The sequence below is a fragment of the Lynx canadensis genome, chromosome B4 (assembly GCF_007474595.2).
Source record: "Lynx canadensis isolate LIC74 chromosome B4, mLynCan4.pri.v2, whole genome shotgun sequence".
NCBI classification, from domain to species: domain Eukaryota; kingdom Metazoa; phylum Chordata; class Mammalia; order Carnivora; family Felidae; genus Lynx; species Lynx canadensis.
In genome coordinates, this window is record NC_044309.1 from 134667559 (window position 1) to 134678829 (window position 11271).

At 53.1% G+C, this 11271-nt stretch overlaps 1 protein-coding gene across 1 annotated transcript in view; it reads right to left on the reverse strand.

Moving 5' to 3' along the window:
• The window catches only part of TCF20 (transcription factor 20), a 104219-nt gene extending 98867 nt beyond the window's left edge, over window positions 1-5352 (reverse strand). Inside the window, exon 1 of the mRNA XM_030320820.1 lies at window positions 5264-5352. The gene's annotated coding sequence lies outside the window, so the exon portion shown is untranslated. The remainder of the gene's footprint in view (window positions 1-5263) is intronic.
• Between the last annotated feature and the right edge of the window lie 5919 nt (window positions 5353-11271).

The following is an 11271-nucleotide window of genomic DNA, read 5'->3' on the forward strand; positions in this document are numbered from 1 at the left end:
TCCAATTTCCCAACAAAGAAACATAAACACAACTAAAGGATGTTTCTAATAATGCCTAGCACTCATCAATATAACACATCTCTACTTTTTTTTTTTTTTTAATCAGAACAACTACCCTTTACAAAGGGTGATCATTTCTTTCTTTCCTACCCCTTACAGGATACCACTAATGATCCATCCTAAGTTCTTTTGAGCCAAGTCCCCATTCACAAGCATGAAGACATAAACAGAGGAAAGATTTCCACCAACCCACTTCTATTCTTTGGATTAACGTCTCAAGATGCTCAGGGCTAAAGCAAATTATTTACTTTGTTTAATGCCATTTTCGTCCATCCCACAGATCAAGTCCGACTGCCCTGCTGGCAAAAAAGGCTTCAGAAGAGGGGACATCTTCTACTCTCACTAGCATACCCTGAGTCACTATCATGTCTTTTTGTTCTCTTCGTAGCTGTCACCTCCAGACATTCTTATTTAGTCAATGTTTACAGCCCAACTTCAGAGCAGTTTCCTTTTCTATTTTGCCCGCCACTGCATCCCCCATGCTTAGAAAAGTGTCTATAAATACCTGTTAATGAAAACTGGAACATACACAGAGGGCTTCAGTCCTCATTCAGGAATGTGATGTTCAGACATGGAAACCACCTTCCCATCAGGCTGGCATTCAAGTGTTCCAATGAACTTTCACTCTTTCCTACAGGACAGCTCTCATGTGCACATGACAATAAGGATATTTTCCCCTATAGCTAATGTTTTCTCTTTCTTAACTTCCCCACAATGAAGCATCAGATAACAAGCCACAGATAAACCAATAAGTCACTTTTTAGTTGATCTTCCTGCTGGGTTTCACACATTACCTACAAAGCAAACACAGCTCTAATGCAGAAAGTACTGATTGTGTTTGTCACCATGAGAACCTTTTCACCCATACTGCAGGCATCACAGGTATTAAGAGGACTTTAAGCAGCCTAACTAATAATAAAAAAGCCATCCAGTCTAAGTACAATGTAACCAAATTATGCTCTATGAAAGCCTTGACTTCCTTATATTTCAAATGTGTAACTTTGGTGTACGGTTATACTCCAACATAAATAGGGTTTTTACCGTTTTGCTTTATTTTGTTACTTTTACCTCCACAAAAAGAAAATGAACACACCAGAGTCAGAAACCCCAGACAGATCTAATGAGCACTAAGGTGCCTTGAATACAAGCACCCAAGAGGAAGAGTGCTTAAGGCATATGGGGGACTGTCTTTTGTAACTGTATCTTTTGAGTCCCATCTGGTCAAACAGAGCGGTCACCACATAGTATGATTCCTGTGCGGTAGCACAGACCGGAAAAGAGACAGCCCCTTACCTGTGATATCATTCTTTGAGCTGATACAAGAAGTTTCCAGCTCAAGACAGAATGGCAGAATTGGGAATGAAAGAGAGACTTTTTTTTTTTAATGTTTGAGAAAGAGAGTGTGAGAGGGGGAGGTACAGCAAAAGAGGGGGACAGAGGATCTGAAGCGGGCTCTGAGCTGACAGCAGCCAACCAGACACAGGGCTAGAACTCACGAACCATGAGATCATGACCTGAGCCAAAGTCAGACGCTCAACCGAGTCACCCAGGTGCCCAGAAAAAGAAATTTTTTACATTCTATCTCAGGTACACTAATAAAATTGACTAGGTATAGGGAAAGTGAAAGTTTACAAAACTCCCAGGGGGTCACTAAACCAGAGTCTGGTTTGGTGGCATGGTTGCAAAAATCATGCTTTCCACTACTCTGCCCAAGCTCAGATTTCCATTTTGTTATAACTTAAAAAAATAAATAAATAAAAAATAAATAGGGGTACCTGGGTGTCTCGGTCAACTGAGCATCTGACTTCAGCTCAGGTCGTGATCTTGTGGTTCGTGGGTTTGAGCCCCACGTTGGGCTCGCTGCTGTCAGCCTGTCAGCACTTGGGCCTGCTTTGGATCCTCTGTCCCCCTCTCTCTCTGCCCCTCCCCTGCTTGTGCTCTCTCGTGCCCTCTCTCAAAAAATAAATAAAACGTTAAACAAACAAACAAACAAAAGAACGGGCAAAGCATGAAGTATGGATTCCAAGGCCAATCCACCACCAGCTGATCTGTGCCTTGAGCAGGCAAGGAGCTGTAACAGATCTAGCAAAGGCTTTGGAGCCCAGGGGAGGACAGTCACATCCACTCTCTGACCCTCACTAGCCGTGACCTCTCAGGAAAAAAGAGAGCTCATTTACTTCTCAGGTCTGCTGGGTAGATTTTTACAAGACAAGTTGAAATACCTTGGACAGAACCTAGCACACTGAATTTAAAAAAACAACAAAAAAGCCCACTCAAATGTTAGCGTCCTTTCCTATCCATATGAAGAGCAAGCTACACTCACCAGAAGTCCAAGTTTAATTTCTTGGTCTAGATAGACATGATTTCAATTCCATTCCATTCCATTTCATGAAATTAAAAAAAAAAAAAAAGTATACCATTAAAAGGTTATGGAACCTAAAACCCATGTCTCCTAACATCCTGCTCCCTTGGCAACCTTCTCTCTCTCTCTCTCTCTCTCTCTCTCTCTCTCTCACACACACACACACACACACACACACAAATTAACTCTACAGAGTAAGAATTTTATAATAATCTTTTCCTTGTTAAGTGTAAGTTATAATGCAGAAGTAAACACATGTGAGTATGAAAACTACTTATAACTTAAGTAGCCAGGATTTGTAAAATCCCACACCAAACACAAGGTCATATTTCAAATACCAACACAAAATAAATTATTTATTTTGAGAAACTCCAAATAATCTGTGTAGCCATATAAAAGTGTCTGCCTATTGTGTGACAGGCCTGGTGTTAACACACGAGAAAAATTCTACCAGTCCATCTCCAGAGTCAACATTAGGAGCACACCGCCCAATGCTGAGAAGACCCTTCGTGAATCTGTACAGACTGAATAAAAAAGTGACCGAGGACATATTACACCACATTAGGCACATGTCCTTCCAGCATCACAGTACCAGAAATTTAAGACCAACAAGGCCAAGGCTGAGGATGGTCTAGAAGGGCTAAGTAGTCAAAAGCATGGCCTAAGGCTCTCACACACCATAAAATCAGTGAAACTAATTGGGGTTCTGCAGCATCTGAGAGGAAGCATCCGGCTACCATTAAGGAATAAATTGGGGATGCAAATAATTAGTGCACCCCGAGGTGACAGTTAATCCCACGAGCACGCCATCTCACAGGAGGTATTAGGGAATTCCTCTTTATCCCTACTCGGAGGGTACTGAGGTTGGAAATTTCAAAAATTAGCCAAATGCCAAACGTCCCATCAAAGGGTCCCTCCACAATCCCCTGCAGAAACAGATCCTGGAATTCCTTCCAGCCAAGCAACTTACACGGCCCCAAACACACCTGCATTCTCTACACTTCCAAGTAGTCAAACTTTCTCTGAAATCTTTCTCCTGGTAACTTCTCTTTGCACAAAGACAAAAAAACATAAGGCATCTTCAGCACAGACTATAATACGACACACTTTGAGAAGCACAGAACAGAATCTGAGGTTTGAAGAAAAATTATCATTGTAACCAAGTTTTATGCTCTGTTGCAGAAGGAAGAGGCTGGAAACTAAAAAGTGGGACAGGATCTTAAAGGCCAGGTAAGAAACATCCTGCATTTCTCAAGAAGGCTGCCTGTGACTTAAACAAAAGCACAAGATAGGAAACCAAAAACAAACCAAGAGGAAAACAACAACAACAACCCAAAAACAACAACAATAAATAAAACCCTACCCAAACCCACTGTAGTGTTTGACCTGGAAGGGAGTCCTCACGTAACAGATAAGGAAATTGAAGGCTTGAGAGGATAGGTAACTCGGCCAGGGTTACAGTTTATTTGGGAGCAAAGCTGGAAGCAGATTCCTGGTCTCCCAGGTCGGACTTCTGAGCAGCTTCTTATTCCACCATGTAAGACGTTCCGCTGCCACCCTAAGTAAGATGTTTTATGAAAGTCTTCACTGAGGCTGTTAACATAAGGGTCCAATTATCATTCAAAGATCTGCCTGTTAGATAATAGCTCGAAAATTCCATCCATTTTACAGCAGTTACCAGAGTCATCTAATCTTGGAGGGGGAGAAAAAGCAAAGAGGAAAGGGGGAGGGGGGGGGAGTCCTAACGCTGATCTGTCCCCTAAGGGCAAACTCAAGGGACGCTTACAGACTGGCAGACAGCGCTAGCATCCACAACCACGAAAACAGACAATAATCCCCACCCACAGGCCCAGGAAAACGACCGCTCCTCGGCACCCCTCCCCACCCCCAACACACTAAATTCCACTCCCATCCCGGCGCAGGGGGGACATTCCACCTCCTGCCGCTGCCAGAGCGAGCTGGGCCGGATGGACCACTCTCCTTCCACCACCACTCCCCCGCCCCAAAAGAGACGAGGCGCTGCAGCCTCAGGCCCCCAAACGGGCGCTCGCTCGCACCCGGGACTACCGGATCAAACACCGGCCCCGCTCACCGCGGCGGGGGAGGCGGACAAAACCCCACGCAGGAAGTGTGTCCCGCGCTCCGCTCCCCGCCAACCCCCCCGCGCCGGGACCTTGCGCCCCGCCAGCCGGTACCTGTCCTCCGCCCCCAACAGGCGAGAAGCTGCTGCGTCCACATGGCTTCAGGTGTTCACATGGCAATAAACGGGCCCCCGTCCCTCCCGCGGCAGGGCGCGCTCCGACTCCCGGTGCCGCTCCCGTCCCAAGCCCAGCCCTCGCCCGCCGGCCTCGCCCCCAGCCGCCACCGAGAGGCGAGCGCCGCGGGACGCCGGGGGCTGCCAGGGGTCTCGGGGTGGGCGGCGCTGACCCCGCGAACCCCTGGGCGCCGCCCGCTCACACCCGCCGCCTTTGCACCCGAGGCCGCGACGAGCAGGTACCTTCCCGCGACACCCTCAGGCTAGGACTGGTGCCCAAGCCCCGCCGGACTCTCAGGCCAGACCGAGACCCCTCAGCGCCCAGATGCCAGGCCGGGCCCCTGCCCCTCCGCACCCCAAGGCCAGGCCAGGCCAGGCCGCTCCTCTCTGCGCTCCTCGGTCGGGCCAGGCAGGGACATTCCCCTCAGCACCCGGTGCCCTGGCCTCGGAGTCGAGGGGGCTCAGCACTCCCAGGTCGGCCGGGCCAGGACCTCTGCCCCCAGCCCCCGAGGCCGGACACCCCGGCCTGGCCCCAGCTCCTCAGCCCTGCCCCCTGCCCCTCCCCCTCAGGCCCGGGCGGCGGTTACCTGCGGGAGCCCCCCGCCCGGTCCCTCGGCCTCGGCCGGGGGCGGGAGGGGAGGGAGCGGCGGCGGCGGCGGCGGCGGCGGGCGGCGCTGCGCGAGGTGGGGGTGGGGGAGCCTCCGCCGCCTCCAGCTCGGGCGCCCGGGCCGGCGGCGGGGCGGGCCGGGGCCGTGGCCCCTCGAGCCTCGCTCCGGCCCGCGCGCTCGCTCCCCGGTCAGGCACGCCTCAGGGCGGGCTCCCCCGGCGGAGGCCGCGGCCGCCTCGCAGGGGCCGAAAGCGGCTCGGCTCCGGGTTTTTTCTCTCCATTCTCCCAACACACAGGAAATAACAGAGCGTCAGGTGACGGCGCGCGGCCAATGGGGAGGCTCCGGGCCGCGGCGCGCGGGCGGGCGGGAGGGCGCGCGGCGGGGCGGTGCGCGCGGCGGGGGCGGGGCGGCAGGGGGCGGGGCCGGCGGGTGCGCGCGTGCCCACCCGCGTGCGGCGGCGCCGAGGCCTGCGCGCGTGGGGCCGGGGCCACGGAGACCCCAGCCTGGCGGCTGGGGTCCCGCGGGGTCCCCCGAGGCAGCAGCCCGGCGCCGCGCGTGTAGCTCGCCGCTCGCACAGTGCCATCTTGGCCGGCGGCTCCGGGCCGTCCGGGGAGTGGCCGCGAGCCAACTTTCTGGGGAGTTGGTGGCCCGGAATCTCTCCCTGGGATTTCTGGAGTTCCCTAGAGCCTCCAACGCCTGAATCGCGCCTTTGGCATCCGAGGGAGCCCGCGGGCAAGGGCCTGGTCTCCTCCGGGCAACCTGCTTAGTGGGGCCGGGCACGGGGGCAGCTCCTGACCGCCAAGCGCCCTCGGCCCGGCAGGCCTGGTTCACTTGCCTCCTCCGCCCCTTAGCGCCGCGTGCCCTTGGATGAATGACTTAGGCTCTCTAGATAACAGATAACTTCCTCAGTTTCCTCCGCAAAAAAAGCGAGGCTCTGGGAGGCCCACCAACCTCGCATGTAAAATACATACTCACCGAGTGCCAGTTCCCCTTCGCCTGTGGCGGCATTAAAACGCTGCAACGCCTGGCTGGCTGGAGCCAGGGTCCAGAATTAATTTGGAGATAAGGTGGAGGATTTGCGGTGCCAAGGCCTCAGGCCGTTCCCAGTCTTCCTTTACAAACCTCATGTATGTTTTATGGAGCAAAGCAACGGCTTGGCTTTTTTTTTTTTTTTTTTAAAGAAAATCTCAGTTGTAGAACCACCACTGAGATGTTTGTTTGTTCCCTGTGACCCACCGCTATCAAAAGAGAGGCGGCCAGTGGGGGTGAGATGTGTTTAGAGTGTTTGTGATCTTACTTCTGACTCACCCAGAGACCTGGCCAAATTCTCTTCTCACTCTGGGCCTCAGTTTCCCATTGGTATAATCAGAAGGAGGAGAGTTTGAACTAGATGTCCCTTATGTTGGCTGAAATTGCTGATTCTAAATTAAGCCCCCATCTGCCCTAGATGTTAGGGGAGTATGTGGCTTCCTTTCCTGAAGCAACCCAACTCGAAAGTAAATTGGAATTGGAAGAGCGCTTTGGGCAGCAGGTGGAGGCTGATAGGAACCAGGTGTGGCCTGGGACCCAGATTTCAGTATATCTGAGGTGCAAAGCTCCCCTGGGCCTGGACCTACCCTTTCACCTCTAGCCTCACCTAGCCAGAAATGTAAAACGTTTCGCCTTGCCTTGGGCCACCCAAGGAGGGTCCCCGGCTGCAGCAACACCTGCCCCCCAGTGAAGGGATCAGAGGCAGGGCCTCAGTTGGTTCTGGCACCCCTAGGAGGATGTGGTCGGGGAAGGCAGTGATTTCTCCTGGCTTCTGTCCAGTTTCACAAAGTGGGGGCTGGCTCCGATGTGGGTCAGGGCTATTCTTGGAGACTTGATTCCCCAACACCTCCTGCATGCCAAGCGGGGTGTCCGGCTCTTCTGGGACAGAGCTGAAGAGGCTGCTAGGCCCTGCCCTCTGGCTGTTCCATTGTTCTGCGAGTTTCATTTTCAAATTCTTTGGCACTAAGACTTACTTAGAAGACGAGTGCTGGCTTCTGCTTGGGTCAGGGCTGCAGAGGGAAAGGATGGGGGGACTCCCAGCACAGACCCATGTTTTCTGGACAACGTGGAAGGACGCAGGGGAGCTTTCTAAACACTGGGTGTTGGGGCACCCTCAATTTCTTGAGAGAACTCATGAAGGGAAGCCCTTTTCCTTAGTCTCCTGCCCCATCACTCCTTCCTTCCCTTCCCCTCTTCCTCAGCTCACTCAGGTGCCCCCAGGGGACTAAAACATGAATGTATGGTGATGAACTGTGCAGAGAGCCTCATTCAGAAGGGAGGGAATGCAGATAGAGGACCTGAGTCCAGGATCTTGTTTGCTCCTGCCTCGAGTCCCATCCTGGGACGGACTCTCTAGCCCCCTCCCCACCCCCTTGGACCCTGCCAGAACACTGCCCAGCCAACCTCCACCTGGAAACTTCCCCAGTCCTAGGGCCAGGCCAGCCAGGACCTCTTCACCCCTGGTGGCCTGTCACTTTTCCTTTTAGAACCATTTGGAAAAAGAACATGCGGGCATTATGGCCCACAGACACATAAGGGTTATTGCTCTTGGGCTGCGTGGCCTCAGACAAGCCACTTCACCTCTCTGAGCTCTGGTTTCCTCAGCTGTAAAATGGGGATAGTATGACCTCACTTATAAGGTATCATGGGAACCTAAAGAGATCTGCGTAAAGAAGTCAGTACAGGGCACCTGGGTGGCTCAGTCGGTTAAGCATCCAACTCTTGGTTTCGGCTCAGGTCATGATCTCACGGTTTCTTGGGTTTGAGGCCTGCACCGGGCTCTGTGCTGACAGTGTGGAGCCTGCTTGGGATTCTGCCTCCCATTCTCTCTGCCCTTCCCCCACTCGCCCTGTCTCTGTCTGTCTCAAAATAAACAAACTTAAAAAGAGAGAGACAATTCAGTACAATACCAGGCACATATTAACTACAGTTCTATGATATGGCCACAATATGACACATGAGCAGACTGAGGCTCAGAAAGGGCAAGTGACTGCCCAAGACCCCACAGTGGCCAGAGCCCAATAACTGGGGATCTCCTCTTTGATCACGTTAGAGTACGTCTATTGTTCTCTCCTGTCTCATCTAGAGAATCATGTTTTTCCTACCACTTTAAGGAAAGGACAGTAGATCGTTTTTTTTTTTTTTTTTTTCTCTTCTCTCCTAGTCTACTCAAAAAATACTTATTGAACTGAATCAGTGGTTTCAATTCCAGAAGCAAAATTAATCCTTTCCCTCCTCCTCCAGCGCAGAGATGGCTTTTGGAAACCCTGTGTCACTCCCTTTATTACAAACTCTTCTGCCCTCCTCCAGGCGCCTGGGCCACTCCGGGATTACAAATGGAGCCTTCTGCCTCTAGGTCACTGATTCTGCTACCATCTGTCAGCACGGATTGATTGAGGAGACTGGCCTGCTCGGCAGATCAGTGACTTGTGCGAAGTGAGCCGGGTGTCAGTGCCTTCAGCGGCAGGCGGGTGGCCTTTCCCTCCCTCTCTGGCTCTGAGGCACATGTGTACCACCCTCACCTTTATCCTTCACCGGTCCCCAGCTCTCCTTCCTCTCTGGAGGTCCCTCCTGCTAACTCTAGCACACCAAGTGGGAAGCCTGGAATGCCTGCTCACGGACCTCCAGGAGACAGCAGTTTGCAAAAGCCTCGGGTTAACAGAGTGAGAAACCCCCCACAGCGTCCTGTGGGGGGGGGGGTGGTCCCAAGCCAGGCACAAAACAGCAGGAGTGGACAGATCCTTTGTGGACATGCCTTCATTGCACACAGAGCAGTTGGCTGTGTGCTAGGCTGTTAAGTCCTGATGGAGGGAGGGAGGGGCTCAGACACAGCAAGTCCTTCTGGGACAAGGGCAGGGCAGGCTCTAAGGCTAAGGGGATAGGAAAAGCTCCAAACGGGCCCAGGGCATACGAACACACATCAGTGTGTGCGCGGCCACCTGCTGTTCCCAGGAGGGCCTTGCCCGGCGCAGGCACAAGGGAAGGAGCAAGGAGGATGCAGAGGTGGGCCAGGGTGAATTCCTACAGGGCCTTGGCATGAATTTGTTTCACAGGGTCTCACGGTGACCTCTGCTTAGGAGGTGCACTCCTCAATCCTCCCCTCCACCCCAGCCCTCCAGGATCAAAGCTATGGCCCCCTCCTCAGGGTCGCGTGGCACCGTTTGTGACTGTATCCATCTCTCCCACAGGGCTGTGCGTATCTGCAGGGCAGGGACAGCCTATGCAGGGCAGGGCACCATATCCATAAAAATGGTAACGATAATCACAGCCCAGAGGGACCCAAGCTTACTGGGACCAGACACTGTGAGTTCAGGTTGGTATTGTTATCACCACCATTACAGAGAGGCCAGAGAGATTCACTGGTCCCAAGTCACATAGCTTGGAAGAGGCCGAGCTGGGATAGGAACCCAGGTCTTTAGAGGCTGCACTCTTAACCACCAAGCTTCCCAGCATTTGAAAAACACTGGACGGGTGCAGACTCAGTCGTAGAATCCCAAAGTCTACAGGCGGATAGGGAAAGAGATGTGAGAGGGTCTACCGTGTCAGCACCAGTCTTTCCCCATAGTGACACGCCAAAGCCCCGGAGACGGGACAGTCTGCAGGCGATGGGCTCTCAGACCCCACACCCAGAAGATCGCGGCCCGCCCAAGTAGCAGCTGCTGTGCAGCAACTCCCTCCTCCCACAGGTGAGCAGAGAGAAAACACCGGGGGAGACACAGCTGTGCCACTGGAAGCCCCCTGCAGCCGGGCCACAGGGGAGATCACCCCTCCCACTTGGCACTTCTTTCCCTAGTGGCTCCGCTCTCCCTGGGCAGCCCCTGGCATGACAGCCTAGCACAGGTCACTGAACTAGGGGCCCAGCCTGGTCTCAACAACGTACGTCCTTCAGTAAATCACCCAATGGCTCAGCATCTCCATCTCCCCCTCTGGAAATCGGAATGGGTGGGAGGAGGGGCTGAGTGGTCTGCCTGCCTCCGGGGAGTCGGGTCCCTTTACCTGGGCAACCCCATTCACTCCTCCAAACAGCCTTATGAGGCAGGGACTGTTATCTTCATTGTACAGAGCAGGAAATGGACACGCAGAGATGCTAAGAGATTTGCCTGCGGTCACACAGCTAGCAAGCGACAGAGCTGGAATCTGAACTCAGCCTTCTGCCTCCCCGAGTCACTTCCAGCTCCACAAAGAGTTAAAGCAAGATGAAATGATCTAGCAACGGTAGTGACACAAGTGTTCTAAGCACTGCACCTGCATTAACTTGCTTAAGCCTTACAACAGCCCTACGGTGTGGATGCTGTCACCTTGTTTGGCAGATGAGGAAACTGAGGCACACAGCAGCTAGGAAGGGGCAGGGCTGGAATCAACGCAGGCAGGTTGGGCCGCAGAGCCCCTGCAATCGCTTTATCACATGGTGACAACAGGGAGGTTCCTTTCCGTTGGGATTATTTCTGCTTGAAAAGCTCAAGACTTTTAGCCTCATCACTGCTGGGCTCCACAGGAAGGCAGTGCCACATGCTGAGGCATGCTGGGAAAGGACTTTGTTCCATCCTGTTTTGTTGACATGCTCTTCATTTTAAGCCTGAAGCCCAAGCTTGCTGCAAAGAATTCAAACTGCGGAGAAAAGCGCAGCCATGATACGGCCACGACTTCCTGAGCCCCCGGTGTTCGCTGTGCTTGGGGCTCTATGTGTGTCCTCACGTTTAACCTTCACCATGCCCGAACAGCCCCCACCTCACAGCTGAAGAACCTGAAGCCCAGAGTTGCTAACAAGATGCCCAAAGGCACACAGCCTCCAAGCGGAAGATCTGGGACTTGAGAGTCCTGGCTCTTCTGACCGCGTGGGCTGTGCCCCCATGGGAGCAAGGAGGTGCTGTCTTGTTTGCTGGGCTTTGACAGAAATGCTTCTATTCATCTTCTGGCACAGGCCAGTCCCCTCCGTGTCACAATCCCTTGGCCACTGG